This window comes from Gorilla gorilla, chromosome 2 (genome assembly GCF_029281585.2).
Source record: "Gorilla gorilla gorilla isolate KB3781 chromosome 2, NHGRI_mGorGor1-v2.1_pri, whole genome shotgun sequence".
Taxonomy (NCBI): Eukaryota; Metazoa; Chordata; class Mammalia; order Primates; family Hominidae; genus Gorilla; species Gorilla gorilla.
In genome coordinates this window covers 72979059-72997034 of record NC_086017.1, presented here as the reverse complement: position 1 = coordinate 72997034, position 17976 = coordinate 72979059, and the positions used below count along the sequence as shown (strand labels likewise).

General features: G+C 39.2%; 1 long non-coding RNA gene across 5 annotated transcripts in view; it reads right to left on the bottom strand.

Moving 5' to 3' along the window:
* LOC129532271 (uncharacterized) overlaps window positions 1–17976 on the bottom strand; it is a 192985-nt gene that overhangs the window by 6101 nt on the left and 168908 nt on the right. For 2 of the 5 annotated variants that reach the window (XR_010132849.1, XR_010132843.1), the window contains one exon: window positions 13258–14235. The exons of the other annotated variants lie outside the window; for them this stretch is intronic. This is a non-coding gene — a long non-coding RNA (uncharacterized lncRNA). Of the gene's footprint in view, window positions 1–13257; window positions 14236–17976 lie in introns of those variants that run through there. 5 annotated transcript variants of the gene reach the window in all.

Genomic DNA, 17976 nt, shown 5'->3' with positions numbered 1-17976 from the left:
AACCTAAATAATAGAGAGAGGCTCTGTTTGGATTGTAATGGAATTAAAATTCCATTACAATCTATTTATTTAATAAATTTAATTTATTTAATCTACTTAATTTAATAAATCTATTTAATAAATTTAATTCTAATCCTTAGGATTAGAATTAAATGAGAGGCTCTCTAAATATATATATATATATATTTAATTGTAATGGAATTTTAATTCTAATCCTTAGAAATTAAATAGAATTAAATATATATACATAGTTAGCTTCTCTCTGTTATTTATATGTATTTGTTATATAAATGTATTATATATGTTATATGTATGTTATATATGTATTATATGTTATATATGTATTATATATTATATATTATATATGTATTATATATTATATATAATTATAATCTCTTTGTTATATATGTATGTATTTAGGATTAGAACATTGCAATGGGAATACATGCCATGGTAAACTTACTAGAGAAGTAAAGGAAAACAAAGGTTTTTAAAGGAAAAACCTAGGAGGACTACACAATTGTCTTGAAATAATTATCCTTAGCTATAAAAATGGTGATGCCAGTCCGAGGTTGAACAGGCAGTTGCTGGGTAGACGTCCTTGCAAAAGTATTTTTGTCCTTATATCAAAAGTATTTTTGATGTAAGGTTGCAATGGCCTTTGTGCAAGGTGGTGCTTTTTGCAGTCTTTCTTGATAGTTTGTTATCAGGCAAATAAGCATGGGAACCCTCTCTTTGTAGCCTTCCCTGGCTCTATGTGTTAGAGTTTTCTTAACATTAGTGACTCCATTTGGATTCTGAAAACTTTCACCATGGTATATCTCAGCGTAGGTCTGTTTACCTCTGTTGTGATGTGTACTTAGTGAATTCTTTAAATCATGTTTTCACAAGACGTTGAAAATTTCCTTACATTATTCTTTGATAATTTTTTGTAGTAGGTAGTATTTCCCTGTTTATACCACCTCAGCATCATCACCTCCATGCAAAAGGCTACTATAGTGAGTTTAATAGTATTCTCTCAAAATACATGTTCTCTTGAAACCTAAGAAGGTGACCTTATTTGGAAATAGAGTCTTTGCAGATGCAGTTAGTGAAGGATCAAGATGAGATCATACTGAATTAGGATGGGCCCTAAATCCAATGACTGCTGTCCTTATAAGAAAAGGAGAGGGCCCACAGAGATACAGAGACACACAGAGAAGGCAATGTGACTCTGGAAGCAGAGACTAAAGTGATGTATCTACAAAGCCAAGGAATGCCTAAGAGTGCCAAGAACCACTAGAAGCAAGGACGGAGACATGGAATGATTTCTCCCTCAGAGCTTTTAGATGGAACCAACCATGCTGACATACTGATTTTAAACTTCTGGCCTCCTGAACTGTGAGAAAATAAATTTCAGTTGTTTTAAGTCACTAGTGTGTGGTAATTTGTTACAGAAGACCTAAGAAACTTATCTATTTGCTGATTTTGGACTCCTGTAACTCTGCATGCACAAGGGATTTTTTCCCCTACTGGCCATGGGGAGCATATTCCACCTGCCTAAGAATGAGCCAAATATCCCTGCGAGCTTCCCTCAAACAGTGGCATAAAAGAAGTGGTGGATTAATGCCACACCTTCCTTATCTTTTGTTTTGACAACTCTCATGTGTATTCCAAACTCTCCTAACTCGATTGAGCTCCAGTTGCCTATCGTAGTAATTGGCTTTATAGCTTTCTTTCCTTCCCAATTGGCTTTATTAGCTTTCTTTCCTTCCTGTCTCACTGTCCTACAATCCTACTGTCGTTCCTGGGATCATGTCCCAAAAATGACTTGAACTCAAACCCATAATTAAGAGTCAGTTTCCAAGGGAACCCAAACCAAGTGTCTTTCTACTATATCTTCAATTCTCTTCTTCTAGAATTTTAATTAATCAACTAATGCGGCTACTGAATAGGGCTTCTAATTTTCTTATTATTTACCCCCAGATGTCCACTTTTATTGTTTGTTGCAATTGTTATTGGTTTTGGAGGGAGAGATTTCCTGTCTCTATATTGTAACCCTTTAACTATTTTTTTCCCCATCATAGTTTTGATTTCTGAAGAAATGTTCTTTTTTTATAGGTATTTCTTCTTGTTTCATAGATGCACTGTCTTATCTATTTGAAGATTTTTTTAAAGTTTCTTTTAAGTCCTATTTGTTTGCATTGTCTTTGTTTATTCTAATATTTGTTAGTTTATCTTTCCCTCTCTTTCATAAATTAACGGCTTCTCTTGAATATGTGGTGATCCTTGACTTTCTTTTTCCTTCTTTTTTAGTTAAGTGCTAAAAAAAGTGAAGAGAAATGTTGTGTGCATGGTTGAAACTTATCATCTGGTGGGCTAATTTGTAGATTTCATGGCCAGCTGAATATTTCATTTGGGATTCCCCCAAGCAAATCCTTCTAGGGGGTCATTCAGTTTCTCCAGATAAGGAATCCTCAGTTTTATGTGTGGGGCTAAGGGTATAAGAATAGCTTTGGATTAGACAGAGGTATGGGGCTGTGAAGCTTATTGTAAAAGGCAGGCTTTCACTTAGCTCTCTATTTTCCATTTACACCTCCCCTCTACTCTCTTTTGTCCCTGGGATTCTAAGTCTAAAGCCTCTGTGGTTTAATTCTATCAGGGGCCATTCTTTCCATCTTGTGAGGGGGTCAGGAAGGCAGGAGTCTAGAGAACTACAGGCACAATTGCTCCTCCCACTGACATTCAAAATACCTCCCTATTTTTAGCCACCACTTGACTACCACCATTTGAAAAATCAGATTCCTTTAATTCCTAAGCCTTTATGAGGCTCTTCAGGGCAATCTGACACCTGAGTAAATGACTACTGTACTCTGCTTAGTCATTTACCATTCCTACATCTGCCTTCTGTCTTCATATATTATACTTTGGGAGTTATATATTTAATTTAATGGAAGATGATTTGATATAAGACGGAATTTGTATTGCTGTATTCCATGATGTTCTGGGAGTGATTTTCAAAAGGAGGTTGATTTTACAGAATTACCTTAAGGCTAGAAGTTCAGAAAATAGATTTTAAGTGGCAAAGGCAATTGATTTCCAAGCAGGTAATTCTTAATTTTTACATTTATTATAAATATATCTAAACTAAAAATAGGAAGATTTAAATTATTGTATTCCCCTCATTACTTTTTGCATGTACCCTTACAATCATAAGGTCTTTGAGGGCAGGGAACAAAAACACCCCTTATTATTTTCCACACTATCTTTAGCATAATGCTGGGTGTAAGAAATGTTTGATAAGTACCATCTAAAGTTAATTGAGAATGAATTTTTAAAAATCATACCTGCCCACAATTTTCCTTAAGGATTAAATATTCCCAGACCATCATTCACATTCACAACCTTTGCAAATTCATTTTTCCTATTCTTTCTTCTGTGGTTTGAAAGAGGGAGAGCATAACTGATCTCCTTTTTCAGACCTAAGCTCTATGTCTCCTAAGGAAACAGATAACCACTGCCTCATATGTTAAGTACAAACTATCAGTGACTCAATTCTCTATAAAAAGCAATTCACACTTCCTTCTACCCCTCTTAGAGATGACAAACATGAAGTTTGGGGAAAGAGGAAAAACTTCATGGCCTGTTAAAAGATGATCAGGCAGGCAATACATAAACAGAATACAAGAGCTCTGCTTCATCAGAGAGAACAGACAAGTTAGCATGTAGAGAAGGGCAGAATTTCCCAAAGACATGGCCAGTAGAGAAAGCATCCCATGTCAGATACATTTGGCAATCACTGAATAAGTGTCCCCTTTTTGGAGATTCACAGAGTCCACTATCGTATTGAAGGCTCTGAAAAGTACTGCAACCAGCTCAACTTATTTTTTTCTCCTAGCTTTACTGAGTTATGATTAACAAATGAAAATTTTATATACTATAGGTATATGATGTGATTTTTTGGTATACATATACATTGTGAAGAGATTACCATAATGAAGCCATTAAATAATTAACATATTCATCACCTCACATAGTTACCATTTGTGTGTGTGTGTGTGTGTGTGGTAATACTTAAGATCTCTCTTAGCAAATTTCAAATATACAATGTATTATTATCAACAATAGTACCCATGCTAAGCATTAGATTTCTAGAATTTATTCATCTTATAATTGAATGTTTATACCCTTTGATCAGCATCTCCCCATGTCCCATTTTCCCCCAGACCCTGGTAACCACTCTTCCACTCTCTGTTCGTTCGATATTAGCTTTTTAAAATTCTGCATATAAGTGAGATTATGCAGTATTTTTCTTTCTGTGTATGAATTATTTTATCTATTTTTGTGAAAAAATGCCATTGTAATTCTGATAGAGATTGCCTTAAACCTGTAGCTTGCTCTCTGTAGTGTGGACATTTTGATTACATTAATTATTCAAAACCACGAATATGGGATATCACTCCATTTATTTTTGTCTTCTTCAATTTCTCTCATCAGTGTTTTATAGTATTCAGTATACAGATCTTTTACCTCCTTAAATTTATTCCTAAGTATTTTGTTTTTGATAGTATTGTAAGTGGGGTTGTTTTTAATTTTTTTCAATAGTGAATTGTTAGTATAAAGAAACAGCTGATTTTTTAATATTGATTTTATATCCTGCAACTTTACTGAATTTACTTATTAGTTACAACAGTTTTTGGTGGAGTCTTATCTGTGCTCTCTTGTACCGCTTTTCATTATCCTATTTGTACAGAAGGAGGAACAACCTCAGAATTGGTTTAGGATTTCCTCCAGGTCGTATTAAGTAATACAGCTAGCTGAACACATTTAAAACAATTATTTTGAATTATTTTCAGTCAGTTTGTAGATCTCCATTTCTTTGGTGTCAGTTACTGAAGCATTATTAGTTTCCTTCAGTGTTTTCATGTTTGCCTGATTCTTCATGATCTGTGTTGATGTCTATGCATCTCAAGGAGCAAACATCTCTTCTTATCTTTACAGATGGTTTTAATAGGTAAAAATGTTCTTATGCCAGGTCCCCAGACGGGTGGAACTGCTTCTGCGATCACATTTAAGTGGGGCTGGAGCCAGGTCTGAGTTGGTAAGCCTGTTACTGGAGTCATAAATGGGCATGGTTTCTCCTGAATCCCCGTGTGGACAGGACTGACCCTGGGACCTGGGTAGAGCAAGGCTGGAACCAAGTCTTTGAGCCACTTCAGGGTTCACAGCTAAGGCTGCATTCAGCATTCACAGTTGGAACTGAAGTCAGTGAGTCTGCTACTAGAGGCAGAGATGCGTTTCTCTAGGTCCCTGGGTGGGCAGGACAAAGAGCAAGGCTAGAGCTGCTCACAGGGCGACTTCAGTATCTGTGGTTAGGTCTGCCACGAGTGGCCCTGTAACAGGTAATGGGCAGGCATGGTTTTTCCAGAGCCCTTTGGTAGATGGGACTGGTTTTAGGACTACAATCAAATAGAGGGGATGGGACTGCTTTCAGTCTGTTGTTAGGACCATGTTTGGCAAGCCTGATACCAGGGTTACGTGTCCCCATTCTCAAATCAGCTCTTCTCAGTCTGGGGCTTCATCAGGGTTTTACAACCTCTACCCTAGATCCAAAAGCTCCCACAAAGGCGCTCTTGCTTGTGAATGGCTGCCAGATTGTTGTCTGTGTGGGAGATGTGAGCAAGAGACCAACTATTCTATCATGCTGACATCCAAGTCTCAACTTGGTTTAATTAAATTGGTCCAAAACATATTTGAGAATGTAACTTACTTTTCTCAGATGAATAATTACTCCAAGACTTGTTTTTTTCTTTTATAAAATGAAGATAAAAGCATCTACTTCAAAAGAGCATTTTAAGTATTTAATGAGATAGTCCATTTAAATCATTTAACCAGTGCCTAGCTTATGATAAACCCTATGTAAATTTGGATTGTGGAGTTTAATTGTAGTTTAATTGTGGCAGTTGTAGTTTTTGTTGTCATTAATAATTATCGTATTTTATGGGATATACCTTAGAAAATGCTATGTGGAAAATATCAATGGTTGCACACTACAACCAATGAAACCGGGCAAGTGGGAAATTCTAAGATTATTACAAGGCTTACAGTACATCAAAAGTTTTAATATGTTCCCTAAACTTATCTAGTTTAATGGTTTAAGCGTGTTATTTATAGAATTTAATTCTATTAGTGTCTGAGTTAACCTGGGTCTCGGAAGAGTCATGATATAATCAAACTGGAACTTCAGGGATACAATATAGATGAGTGGAAAGAGCATCAACTTTGGAGCCAGAACACATCCTAGGTCTACTCTTTGCTCTCTGTGTGATTGTAGATAGTCTACTTAACCTCTCTGGGCCTCAGTTTTCTCTGCTAGAAAATGAGGAAAATGATTTCTAGTTTAAAAGGTAGTTGGGAAGATTAAGTGGGGTTATATTTGGGGAAAGTAAATGATGTAGTACCAGACATATAGGCAGTTATTCCTGGTAGTTCCTTGTGTATCCAGGCCTTTATGTTACTTGTGCTGATGTAGCACCTGCTCTACTGCTAGAATCCAGAAATTTACTCCTGCCTGTTACAGAAGAGGACATAAATTGTTCACTTTACCCTCTCCCTACACTTCTGTCACTTCCTCACCTGTGTCTATGGAGCTCAACCACATGAAGCATTATCCAGGAGACTATAAGTGCTAGAATTTCACCACCTTAACACAAGTCAGTGGTGGATGTGCCAGCCAGTGAGGCAGGGTACTAGGAGAGAGAAATGGGGACAACAGGGCCTTTTGGCACAAGTAGGAAAATTTATATTCCAATTTACTCAAAACATAAGACTTTTATATCCAAGCATTGCCTAATCTGACACACAACAGCCTCATAAAGTAGCACTTTTCATTATCCTATTTGTACAGAAGGAGGAACAACCTCAGAATTGGTTTAGGATTTCCCCCAGGTCATATTAAGTAATACAGCCGGTACTAGAATCAAGCCTTTTTATCCCAAATAATTCATACCAGTAATACGTAACCACTGCTATGCCAAGCACTCCTGGTAATGTGCAAGCCCCTCACCTGTGTATCACATTTAATCCTGAAAAGATCTCTGGAAGGCGGGTAACATTACTTCCCTTTCATAGACAGGAGGAGGGGCAGTTGGAAAGTAGCAGAGTGAAGATATGAACTGAGGTCTGTGTGACTCCAAAGCCCCTGTCCTGCCCACTAAATTACGCACACCCTGATAGAACCCTTGAATCCTCTTAACAGCATAAAGACATGAGTAAAACACTAGCACCCGGGGCTGCAAATGAATTTTAATAATTACTTACTACACACAAACACATAGTTGGCCTTTTTTTAACACAGGTTTTGATATGCCTGGAAAGAATGGCAGAGGCAGCAACCCTTTCATAAGGACTGAGTCAGCCACGTTGCAAAGATTTGCCAGCACCGAAGTCGGTATTTGCCTACTCCCCTTCATTTTCTGGGTTTCACTGTCAGCCTTTTACTATCCTGCTGTGCCCATTCTCTCACAGGACATTTAGCATGCTGGGTTGCTTTCATTGTTTTCTTCTTAATTTCCTTTCCTAATCCTTCAGATTAGAAGTGGATAATAGCAAAATAGTTAATATTTCTGGAGAATTTACCATGAGGCAGGCATCATGAAAATCCCTTTACTTTCATTATTTTGTTTAATTTCCCTCCATCTTCAGGGAGGTTTTCTAAGCAGCCCAAATTTATCAGTGGCAAAACATTATTGGGGATGCTATGTAACTTGAACAAGGTCACACAGCTTGTAAGTGTTGGGGGCACATTTCACCCTGGTCAGTTGAATTTCAAATTGCACCCCTTTTGCTATTTTGCTACACTTCCTCTCCTTTAGAGAAAATGGGAAAAATGCCACATTTCAAACTACCTCACAAGAAACACCAGCTGCCTTGTCATTTATTCTCAAACATTGATCGCAGTTAACCTAGACAGGGGAGCCAAGAGTGGTTTAGATGGCTTTGGAAGTATACATTAGAAGTGAAATGGGTGAAGATTTTACCAGCTTTGTTTATTTATTTATTATTATTATTATTATTATTTTGAGGCAGAGTCTCACTCTGTCACCCAGGCTGGAGTGCAGTGGCACGATCTTGGCTCCCTGCAACCTCCGCCTCCTGGGTTCAAGCGATTCTCCTGCCTCAGCCTCCTGAGTAACTGGGACTACAGGCCTGTGCCACCACGCCCGGTTAATTTTTTGTATTTTTAATAGAGACAGGGTTTCACCGTGTTAGCCAGGATGGTCTCAATCTCTTGACCTCGTGATCCGCCCGCCTTGGCCTCCCAAAGTGCTGGGATTACAGGCGTGAGCCATCTCGCCAGGCCTTATTTATTTATTTTTGAGACGGAGTCTTACTCTGTCACCAAGGCTGGAGTCCAGTGGCATGATCTAGGCTCACTGCAGCTTCCGCCTCCTGGGTTCAAGTGATTCTTCTGCCTCAGCCTCCTGAGTAGCTGGGACTACAGACACGTGCCACCACGCCCAGCTAATTTTGTATTTTTAGTAGAGACTGGGTTTCACCATGTTGGCCTGGCTAGTCTCGAACTCCTGACCTCAGGTGGTCTGCCCACCTTGGCCTCCCAAAGTGCTGGGATTACAGGGATGAGCCACCACGCCCAGCCAGATTTTATCAACCTTTACCTTCAAAGAGGTCTTCCTGACTTCCTATGGATCACAATAGCCTATAAGAGATTCTGGAGATGCATCCATTAAGCATCATGCCTTCAGTTCTTAAACAGCTCATTCCCAGGCTCCTCAGAGAAGCATGAGTAAATACTCCATCTCCCGATGAGTGATTGCTTCACTTCCCATGACAATCCTACATATATTTCTTGTGGATTATTTTGATTAGAGAGTGTATTAGTTTTCTGTTGCTGCTATCACAAATCATTACAAAGTTGGTGACTAAAAATGACTCAAATTTATTATCTTACATTTCTGGAGTTCAGAAGTCTGCAATGGGTTTCAGTGAGCTAAAATTAAGGTGTCGCTAGAGTTATGTTTCTTCTGTAGGCTGTAGAGGAGATTCCACTTCTTTGCCATTTCCAGTTCTAGATATTGCCTGCGTGCCTTGGCCGTGACCCCGTCCTCCACCATCAAAGCCAGCAATGGTCAGTCACATATCTCTCATGCCACATCACTCTGACATCGACTCTTCCACCTCTCTCTTCCACGTTTAAGGACCCTTGTTAAAGTCAGCTGATTACCAACTTTAATTCCATCCGCAACTTTAATTCTCCTTTGCCAAGTAACATAATCACAGGTTTTAGGGATTAGGACATGGACGTTTGTGAGGGATAATATTTTTCCTGCCATACAGAGTTATTTGTAAATTTGCAGTCTATGGATGGAATCCTTTAGAAGTGTGCATAATTAAAAAAACATAAATGAAAACCTAAGCTATAGAGGTATTGATTTCAAAGAGGTAGACTTCTTAAAATTGATCATTACCAGAATCCATTGTATTCAAAAACCTTTCAGCATTCAAAGCATCAATGCATGTTAACTCATTAATTTACACTAAAAAACTCTAAGGGGCTCACTACCCAACCTATTTTAAGGATGAGAGGAACCAAGGCCGAGAGGTGACACAAAAGTTAGTGACAGAGCTGGGTGCAAACCTAAGACTTCTGGCTCTGTGATCTGCACCCTATCACCTACAGCTACTCTAAAGAAAGGTTCCCACTTCACAAGGTTCATGTATTGACAAAGGCCACCACCTGCTGGGACTGAAAGTGCTGATTAACTAAAGCATGTCTTCTAGGCGCAGGAAATTTGGGAACAGATGTTCAGGGCATCTTCATCACTGGAACACCCCCAGGTTCAACCTTTTAAGCTTATCCTGTAGATGAGCTATTAAGGAAGCCAGGCTTCTCCGGGTTTCTTGCCTTTCCCAAATCCTAAAAAGAGGTCTGTTCTCTCTCTTGATTGGGTGGGAAGCAGTCTCTGGCCCCTAATTCCCTTTTTAAAATATCTGCCAACAACGGACAAATGTTCTAGTCCTTCCATTTGCCACTGCCTGTGGGAGGTGGGGTGAACAGCTTACCTTTCAGTTTTAAAACTGGAAAGGCCCTGGGAAAACGGAGATAAGTTGGTTATCCTAATAGAAAGGAAATATTTTAAAAACCCATTTTGAACTGGATCCCAATGTTCTTTCTAAAATAGCCACAGACTCTATTAGTTGAATCATGACTGGAATTCAAGCAAATATTTGTGGACTCTTGTCAGATATATCTGGGTCAAAACTATTCTGACCGTCAGCTTCCTCATCTGTGAAATGAGCATGGTAATATTTCCATCCTAAAGTCAACGTGAGGATTGAATGCGACAATGCATATAAGTTTAACAGAAGACCAGGGTCTGAGTAATTGGTATTAATCACTACTCTTACCTAAATAATTGGATCAGTAGGTTTTTGAAAATTCCCCAATAAATATGGGCAAGGCAGCACAGTGATGAGAGTGGCTTCCTAGTCACACAAGACTTGATTCTCATTCCAACTTATCTATTCCTTAGAAGGATGATTGATGACAAGTGTCTCCCCCTCAGTGAACCTCATCTTTAAAAAAGAATAATAGTATCTCCCTCAAAATGTTATTATTTTAAGAAATAAATAAGATGGTATTAAGGTCTTAGCACATGTCCTAATATGTAATAAAAAGAGATAGATATTATTACTTGTAATTGTATATTAGAATTTTTATTGCCACTAAAATAATCAAATTAGGAATTTTATTGGCTTATGGCTTAAAAACTCCAGCAATAGAGCAGGCCTGAGTCATGTTAGATTTTCTAGATGTGATTAATGATACCACCAAGATGCACACACTCTTTTTCTGTCACTCTGTCTCTGTTTTTTTCTATCTGTCTGTCTCTTTCCCTTTCCCCATTTCTTGGTGCCATTTCTCCTCTGTGCTGACTTCATTCTCAGGCAAACCCTCCTAATACGATAGAAGGAACATAAGAAACCCTAGAGAAAGAAAACTGCTCCCAATAGTTCCAGCAAAATTTTAACTCTAATTGAACCCATGTAGTTTCTATGCCTGTCCCAGTATTAACCACTACGGCCAGGGTAATGGAATATGCTCATTTGTCAGGCCTGGCTCACATGTACATCTTAGGAACTGAATGAAGTGGATTCAAATAATCAATTCCATATAGATTAAGAGAAGTGAATGGAGGTTCCCCAAGGTAAAATTGGCAGAAAGAGAAATGGATCCCAAGAAGGCAAAAACTGCAGATGTCACCTACCATTGCATTATTTCTATGGTATTGTCTGAATTTTTTAAGAAACCAAGAAATAAAGAGACCTGTAAACTGCTATCTAATGTGACACCTGCATAAACTTCTTAGGCAGTGAAGTTTTTCTAGCCTGGTTCACTCTTCTGGCTTGAATTTCCTGGGGGAGAAAAGCACTTCCCACCCTTAATATGGAAATTTTTAGCCACCCAAAGAGCAGAGCTGTGGTCATTTTAACACAGTTCAGAAATTTTTTTGATATTATTCCTTTCAAGATTTGGAGCTTTATTCTACTCCTCTTGAATATGTGTTGGACTTAGCAAATCATTGCTAATGAATAGAATATGGAGAAAGTGCTGATGTGTGATTCTGAGCCAGGTCATAAAGGGCACTACAGCTTTCTTCTCGTTCTTCCTCTTGAATTGCTCATTTTTGGGGAGATCAATTGCCATGTTGAGAGCACACTTGAGCAGTCCTATGGAGATTCCTCTGGACAGTGAGAAATAAAGGCCTTCGGTCAACAACCAAGAGAGTGTGCCATCTTGAAAGAGGATCCTTTAGTTCTAGGCAAACCTTCACAGCTGCAGCCCCAGACAACATCTGCTTATAACCCCTTGAGAGACCTGGAGTCAGAACCACTCAGGTTAAGCCTCTCTTCGACCCCCTAGAAGGTGTGTGAAATTGTAAATGTTGGTTATTGTAAGCAACTCGGTTGTAAGGTAATTTATTATGTAGTGATAGATAACAATACAAGAACCTCAGGCCAAAAGGAATCGCGTAGTAGTATAGGAAAAGCACTAGAAGAGATGGGAGGAAATCTGAGTCTGTGACCTGGATCTTACATTAAGTGGCAATATTTTCACACTAATAACTTCATTTCTCTGAGCTTTGGCTTATCCAAATGTAAACTGGGGAAACAGTACATCATTACATATTTCACAGGGGACTAAAGATAATCCAACTATGCAATCTAGGTATACCTTAAGGTAAGAAAACTAATTTTGCAATTATCTTATTAATGTCATATCATGATGTCAAAATTAATGTGGAAAAATACTTTAAAATTATTAATTCTATAAAAAATTTGGAATCTTAAAATTGGAAGGCACTTCGACATTTAGTTCATTTCCTTGCTTGTTCGGCATCTTTTGGTCACAAGGTCCAAAAAATTAAATAAATATTTCAAGGTCACACAGAAGCAAAGTGGATCCTCAAATGCAGCCTCTCTGTGCCTCAGTTTCTTTACCTATAAAATAAGAATAATAACACGTGATGTGAAGGTTGTTATAATTGTAATCCTGTTGAAACCATGGCCCATATAGCCTGGGTTAAGAATAATGTCATGGTCCAAGAACACAGTCCAGCAATTGAAAAGTAATTTTAAAACAAATCATGGGAGGCCGAGGCTGGCGGATCACGAGGTCAGGAGATCGAGACCATCCTGGCTAACACGGTGAAACCCCGTCTCTACTAAAAAATACAAAAAATTAGCCGGGCGCGGTTGTGGGTGCCTGTAGTCCCAGCTACTCGGGAGGCTGAGGCAGGAGAATGGTGTGAACCCAGGAGGTGGAGTTTGCAGTGAGCCAAGATAGCGCCACTGCACTCCAGCGTGGGTGACAGAGCGAGACTCCATCTCAAAACAAAAAAACAAAACAAAACAAAAAATCACCTACTTGTTTTTTAAGTCACTATAGCAATGCAATACATGATGGAGAAACAGTCACTTCCTGTACCCTCCAGGTAGTCTTCAGTCACCTAGCACTAGGCCTGCAGTGCCCCAAATGTTTTCACCCCTCTCTCTTCCCAACTCTTCTTTTTTGTGTCTGTGGTAGTGGTGGGACCATCTCCAAAGAGTGAAGAAAGAGAAGAAACTGAGTGGGCAAGTCCAAGACCCTTTTTAGTGGTAGGTGGAAAGTAAGGCAGGGAAAAGTGATGTCCTTTGTTTTTATCTGTTATCACTGTCACAGGTTGGGTTCTCCTTGAAGCAGACATCGAGACAGAGTTTAAACCTGTTACATGTTTATTAAGGCAAGTGCTTGGAACAGACACCGTGGAAGGAAAGGGAAGAAAGAAGAAGTGGGTAGAAGGAGAGGTTGGGCTGCATGTAGGTCTAATGGCTCAACAAAGCTGTCCTAAATTGGGCTGAAATGATACGGGCTTTCTGGATTCTTCTGGATCAGCCATTGGTTGTGAGTCCCCAGGGAAGGGTGTGATCTTGGGGAAGGCAGCTCTCTGCAACTGAGGCAAGTCCTGAAGGGGCTGATGAGAGAAGGCTGTCTGCCAATAGGACTTCCATCAGCTGCAGCAACAGCTTGAAGGGGATCCGGGTGGCTCACTGCAATCACATATGGTCTAATATGTGCACCTGGCACCTCACAGGCAATTAATAAATAACCACTAGCTGGCTCTGACTTCAGGCCTCTTTCCATAGCATTCCTATGATCTCTCCCCCTATAACCAAGAGAGAACTTCACTGTCTGCATCCTCAAACTGCAGAGAACTCAGACTGAAACCAGTGGATACAGACTGAATGAGCCTCAGGAAACCAAGACAATCAGATGAGACCCTGCTCTTTTAATGTATTAATGTTTTCTGGGCAGTGAGTTTTGTCCTTAATGGGCTATTTCCAGGAGCCCTAGATCATGCAGAGATATTGCTGCAGTGCCTGGGATCTGGCCCAGGGCAGGAAACACCTGAAGAGGGATGTGCTGCCTGGCACTCTGCTTCCTCACTCAGCTATTCTTCCTTAGTGTTCACAGCTAGTGCAGAGCTCTCGTACTGGCTGCATCTGACTTCGCCAGTGACAAGGCAACTCTCTACACCCTGAGCCAATAAACTGGGTTAGTGTTCATGCTGGAAGTAGGGCTTTCTATAAGGAAAGTCTCAGCCATCCCCCCAAATGCAGGCAAGGGCAAGTCTGCTACTTGTCAGTTGCAACACTGTGCAGGAGAAATCAGGTCAGATAAGTATCACAGGCAGCCTAGAAGAAAAAGAGAAATGATCAGAGCTGAGCCTCAGGGACACACAAAGGGAGAAAGAACAGCTTGATTTACTTTCCCTGGGAAAGAAGAATTTATGGGCTGATGATACTTATAAGCTCATTATTTCTCTATTTTCTCTGCCTTTCTCAGGCATTGCTAGGAATGTATGGATAGAATTGGAGCTATAGTCATTTCACAACAGCCAACAGGCAGATTTGGGTACACCCATAGCAGTAACATTCATTCATTCATGCACCAAATATTTGTTATAGTGCCAGGTGCTGTTCTTGGCCTGGGGGTACAACAGTAAAGAAACAAGAGCCCCTATTCTCAGTTGCCAGACTACAATATTATTGGTCATATGTCTAGCAGTTGGAATTTGGACCCCAAGTTAAGAGCATTCACCTAAAGTCTGTAACCTTAACCACCATACCACACCATCTACCCCTCCCTACCTCCCATCATACATCCCCTGTCCTCTCACCATTGTATTTATTTTTTATTGTTTATAACATTTAAAGCCTGAAGATTTAATGGATGTAAAATTCAGTGTAGGAAGACAGGCAACTGTAAAATTTCCTAGAAATTAAAATGGCTTCATTGGATATTTGTTGGAATAATGGAATTATAGACCTTTAGCACTGGAAGAGACCTGACATGCCATGTGCTTGTCTTTCTTCCCTCCTTCCATCCTATTTCATGCTTCATTTCTTGAATGAATGCTCTTTTCAAGGGTCTTCCAGCTTCTGCTTACACAACCTTGGTCATCAGAAACCAAATCCATTTTAGGGCAGATCCGTATGATAGAATTGTATTATTCACACTCAGCTAAAATTGATTTGCTCTAGCATGTCCTACCTCCGTGGTCTGGCTCCTGCTTCATTCTAAACTCTTCTGTAAGTATTCTTCATGCTACTTAAGCTACCTACTGCTTCCTTCCAGGTCCTGGAATGTGCCCAGTTTGTTTCCACCTTTCCTGTTCCCTCTGCTTGGAACGCTTATCTTCTCTTTTCATCTGGCTAACGACAGAAGCCATCCTTTAGGTCCTTTGGAAATGTGATTTCCAAAGGAAAGCCTTTAATGAACCCCCAAATCATATTAAACTACTGATTATCCTGATTGCCTACTTTTCTTTTAGAATTTGTTGGGTGTCTGGATGGGTAGATAGGTAGGTGGATGGCATGGGTAAAATGATTTCTACTCATTCCTTTTGACTCCACTCTTCAGGCTTTACCAAAGAGGCTCAGTTCCACTTTTCATGAGATCCCATTCATTACCTACATCATGAATTTAGAATACATCGGACTCTCTTATAATCCACACAACTTCCGTTCTTTTTGTGTTCCTTGAGCATGGCCTCTGTATTGTCCAAAAGGCACCTCCTGTAGTTATATTTGATTCAGGTTGATTCTGAATGGAATAGAAATTAATGCATAGAAGGAAGAGAACCCCTGATAGAGGCCAGCTGTGAATGAAAGCAGCAGTGAATGAAAACAAAGACAGGAAATCAATACAGTAATATTGCCAGAAGCAGCTAAATATAGAAGAACCCATATTTATGTTATTTGTACCATTCTTGCAAATACCTGTGGACATGTTACCAGCCAGCCCATTCCCCAGGAGGGCCAAAGTTCACCCTGATATGGGGGTGAATCTATATGTAAGGCTAACTTACTCTTAAAAAAAAGTGGCTTTGAGCCATTTTCATCTTCTTTACTATTAGTATTTGTGAAAGTGTTGAAATCCTAATGCCATGCCCTACCTTTCTTAGGTCTCAAACCTTGCTTGGATGAGTCATTTTCTCTCTCTGAGACTCAGCTTCTTGTCTGTTAAAAAGAGGATGATAGCACCTGCCTTACTTGACCCTCAGAATCAAATTACATGTCGCAAAAGTGCTTTGTAAGCTGTGAAGCACTATACAAATATAAGGTGTGTTTAGAGAGATGACTTTACTTAGGGAATAAGAGGGAGTGTGTTTTAAATGAACCATGAAATACATCTCTGGGATGAGTTTATTGTAAACTCCAAGCAGGTCACATTTTACCAATGGGATATTAAGAGATATCTCAAGGGATATTGAGATACATTTTGTTGTCATAAAAAAGAAGTCTATGGTTCATTTTCAGGAGGCAGCCCATCTGTGGTAAGATCAGCAACAAATACCTGTGGATGGTGAATTCTGTTTTACGGAGGCAGGCATTTATACCGGAAGTATGGCTTTTCCCAATGCATACAGAATCAGATTTGGGCAGAGGAATGCTTTTAAAAGTTATACTTTGTACATGTTGACATGAAAACTCTCTTTTTTATAGTTCAAGAAAAAACAAAGGTGAAGAATGATCTTTGGGCAACATATCTTAGCGTTTCAAAACAAACGAGCTTTGAAATCAAGTAAACATGGGTTTGAATCCTAGATTTGTACCATATAAGTGGAAGGATCTTGAGCATGTTCTCAGTTGTTTAAGGCTAATTTTTCTTACCCAAAAAGGATCTCTCTCTCTCTCTATTAGTTACTCTATTGGTATTTGTAAAAGTGTAGTATTTGTAAATACCATCATTACAACTTGTTACAAATATTTAAGAAGGACACAAAGTACTATGATAGAGAGTAATGGGATTGGGAACTATTTTAGGTAGGGTTGTCAGGGAAAGCCTCATTAAAGCGGGGGGGGGGGTATTTAAATGGCTGAATGCCTATCAAACATATAACATAGTACCTGGCATATAGTATCAGCTCAATAAATCACAGTGGTTGTAGTGTGTTTGAGGCATAGAGTTAAGAAAATTTAACCAGCAGTTACAAATATTGAAATATTAAGTGATATTTAAATAATTGAAATTTTAAAAATTAACAAAAATAAAACAATGGGAGGCATTTCAAATCTGTAATATGAACTCATAAGTATTGTTTATTAAAGCTGCCCTCAAATACACTCTGAAAAAGATGCCTTATTAGATTTTAACCCTAGAGCAACCCTAGCTGTTGCTCTTGAAGCCACTGAACTCTACTGAAAAATGTTATTAGAAATATTTCATGTCCTCTCCTTCTCTCTGGGCCATCTACCCAACACCAGATCTCAGGATTGAGCCTGCTAACTGGTCTCTCCACTTCTCCTCTTCTTTTCCCCCAATCCATTCCGTACACAATAGCCAAAGTGATACCATTAAAGCATAGGTTAGCTTATGTCACCTCCACCCTCACCAGTGTCACCATATTGCTTATGATCCTGCCATGCCTTTTCCTTTCGTTTAAAATAGAATTCAGGCTCCTTGCCATGGCCCACAGGATCTCTATGACCTTTCCACTTCTCCAAAATTATTCTATGCTTGGATTCCTCTCACTCCGTGTGCTCCAGCACACCAGGTACTTAGAAAAAACTGAAGATGCCTAGAAAAAAGTTAGAAAAAACTGAGGACTTCCCTCCACCTGGGATACTCCTTTTTCTCCTTCCTATCCTACCTCAATCCCCAAAATTCAGCTATTTAAATACCCCCCGCTTTAATGAGGCTTCCCCTGACAACCCTACCTAAAATAGTTCCCAATCCCATTACTCTCTATCATAGTACTTTGTGTCCTTCTTAAATATTTTTAACAAGTTGTAATGATTGTATTTATTTATACATTCACTGGCTTTTGATCTATCACACCTCATTAAAATTCAAGCTCCATGAGAACAAGAACCAGGTCTCGTATCCTGAAAACTGGGCATTGCATAGTGCTTGGCACATAGAAAAGCACT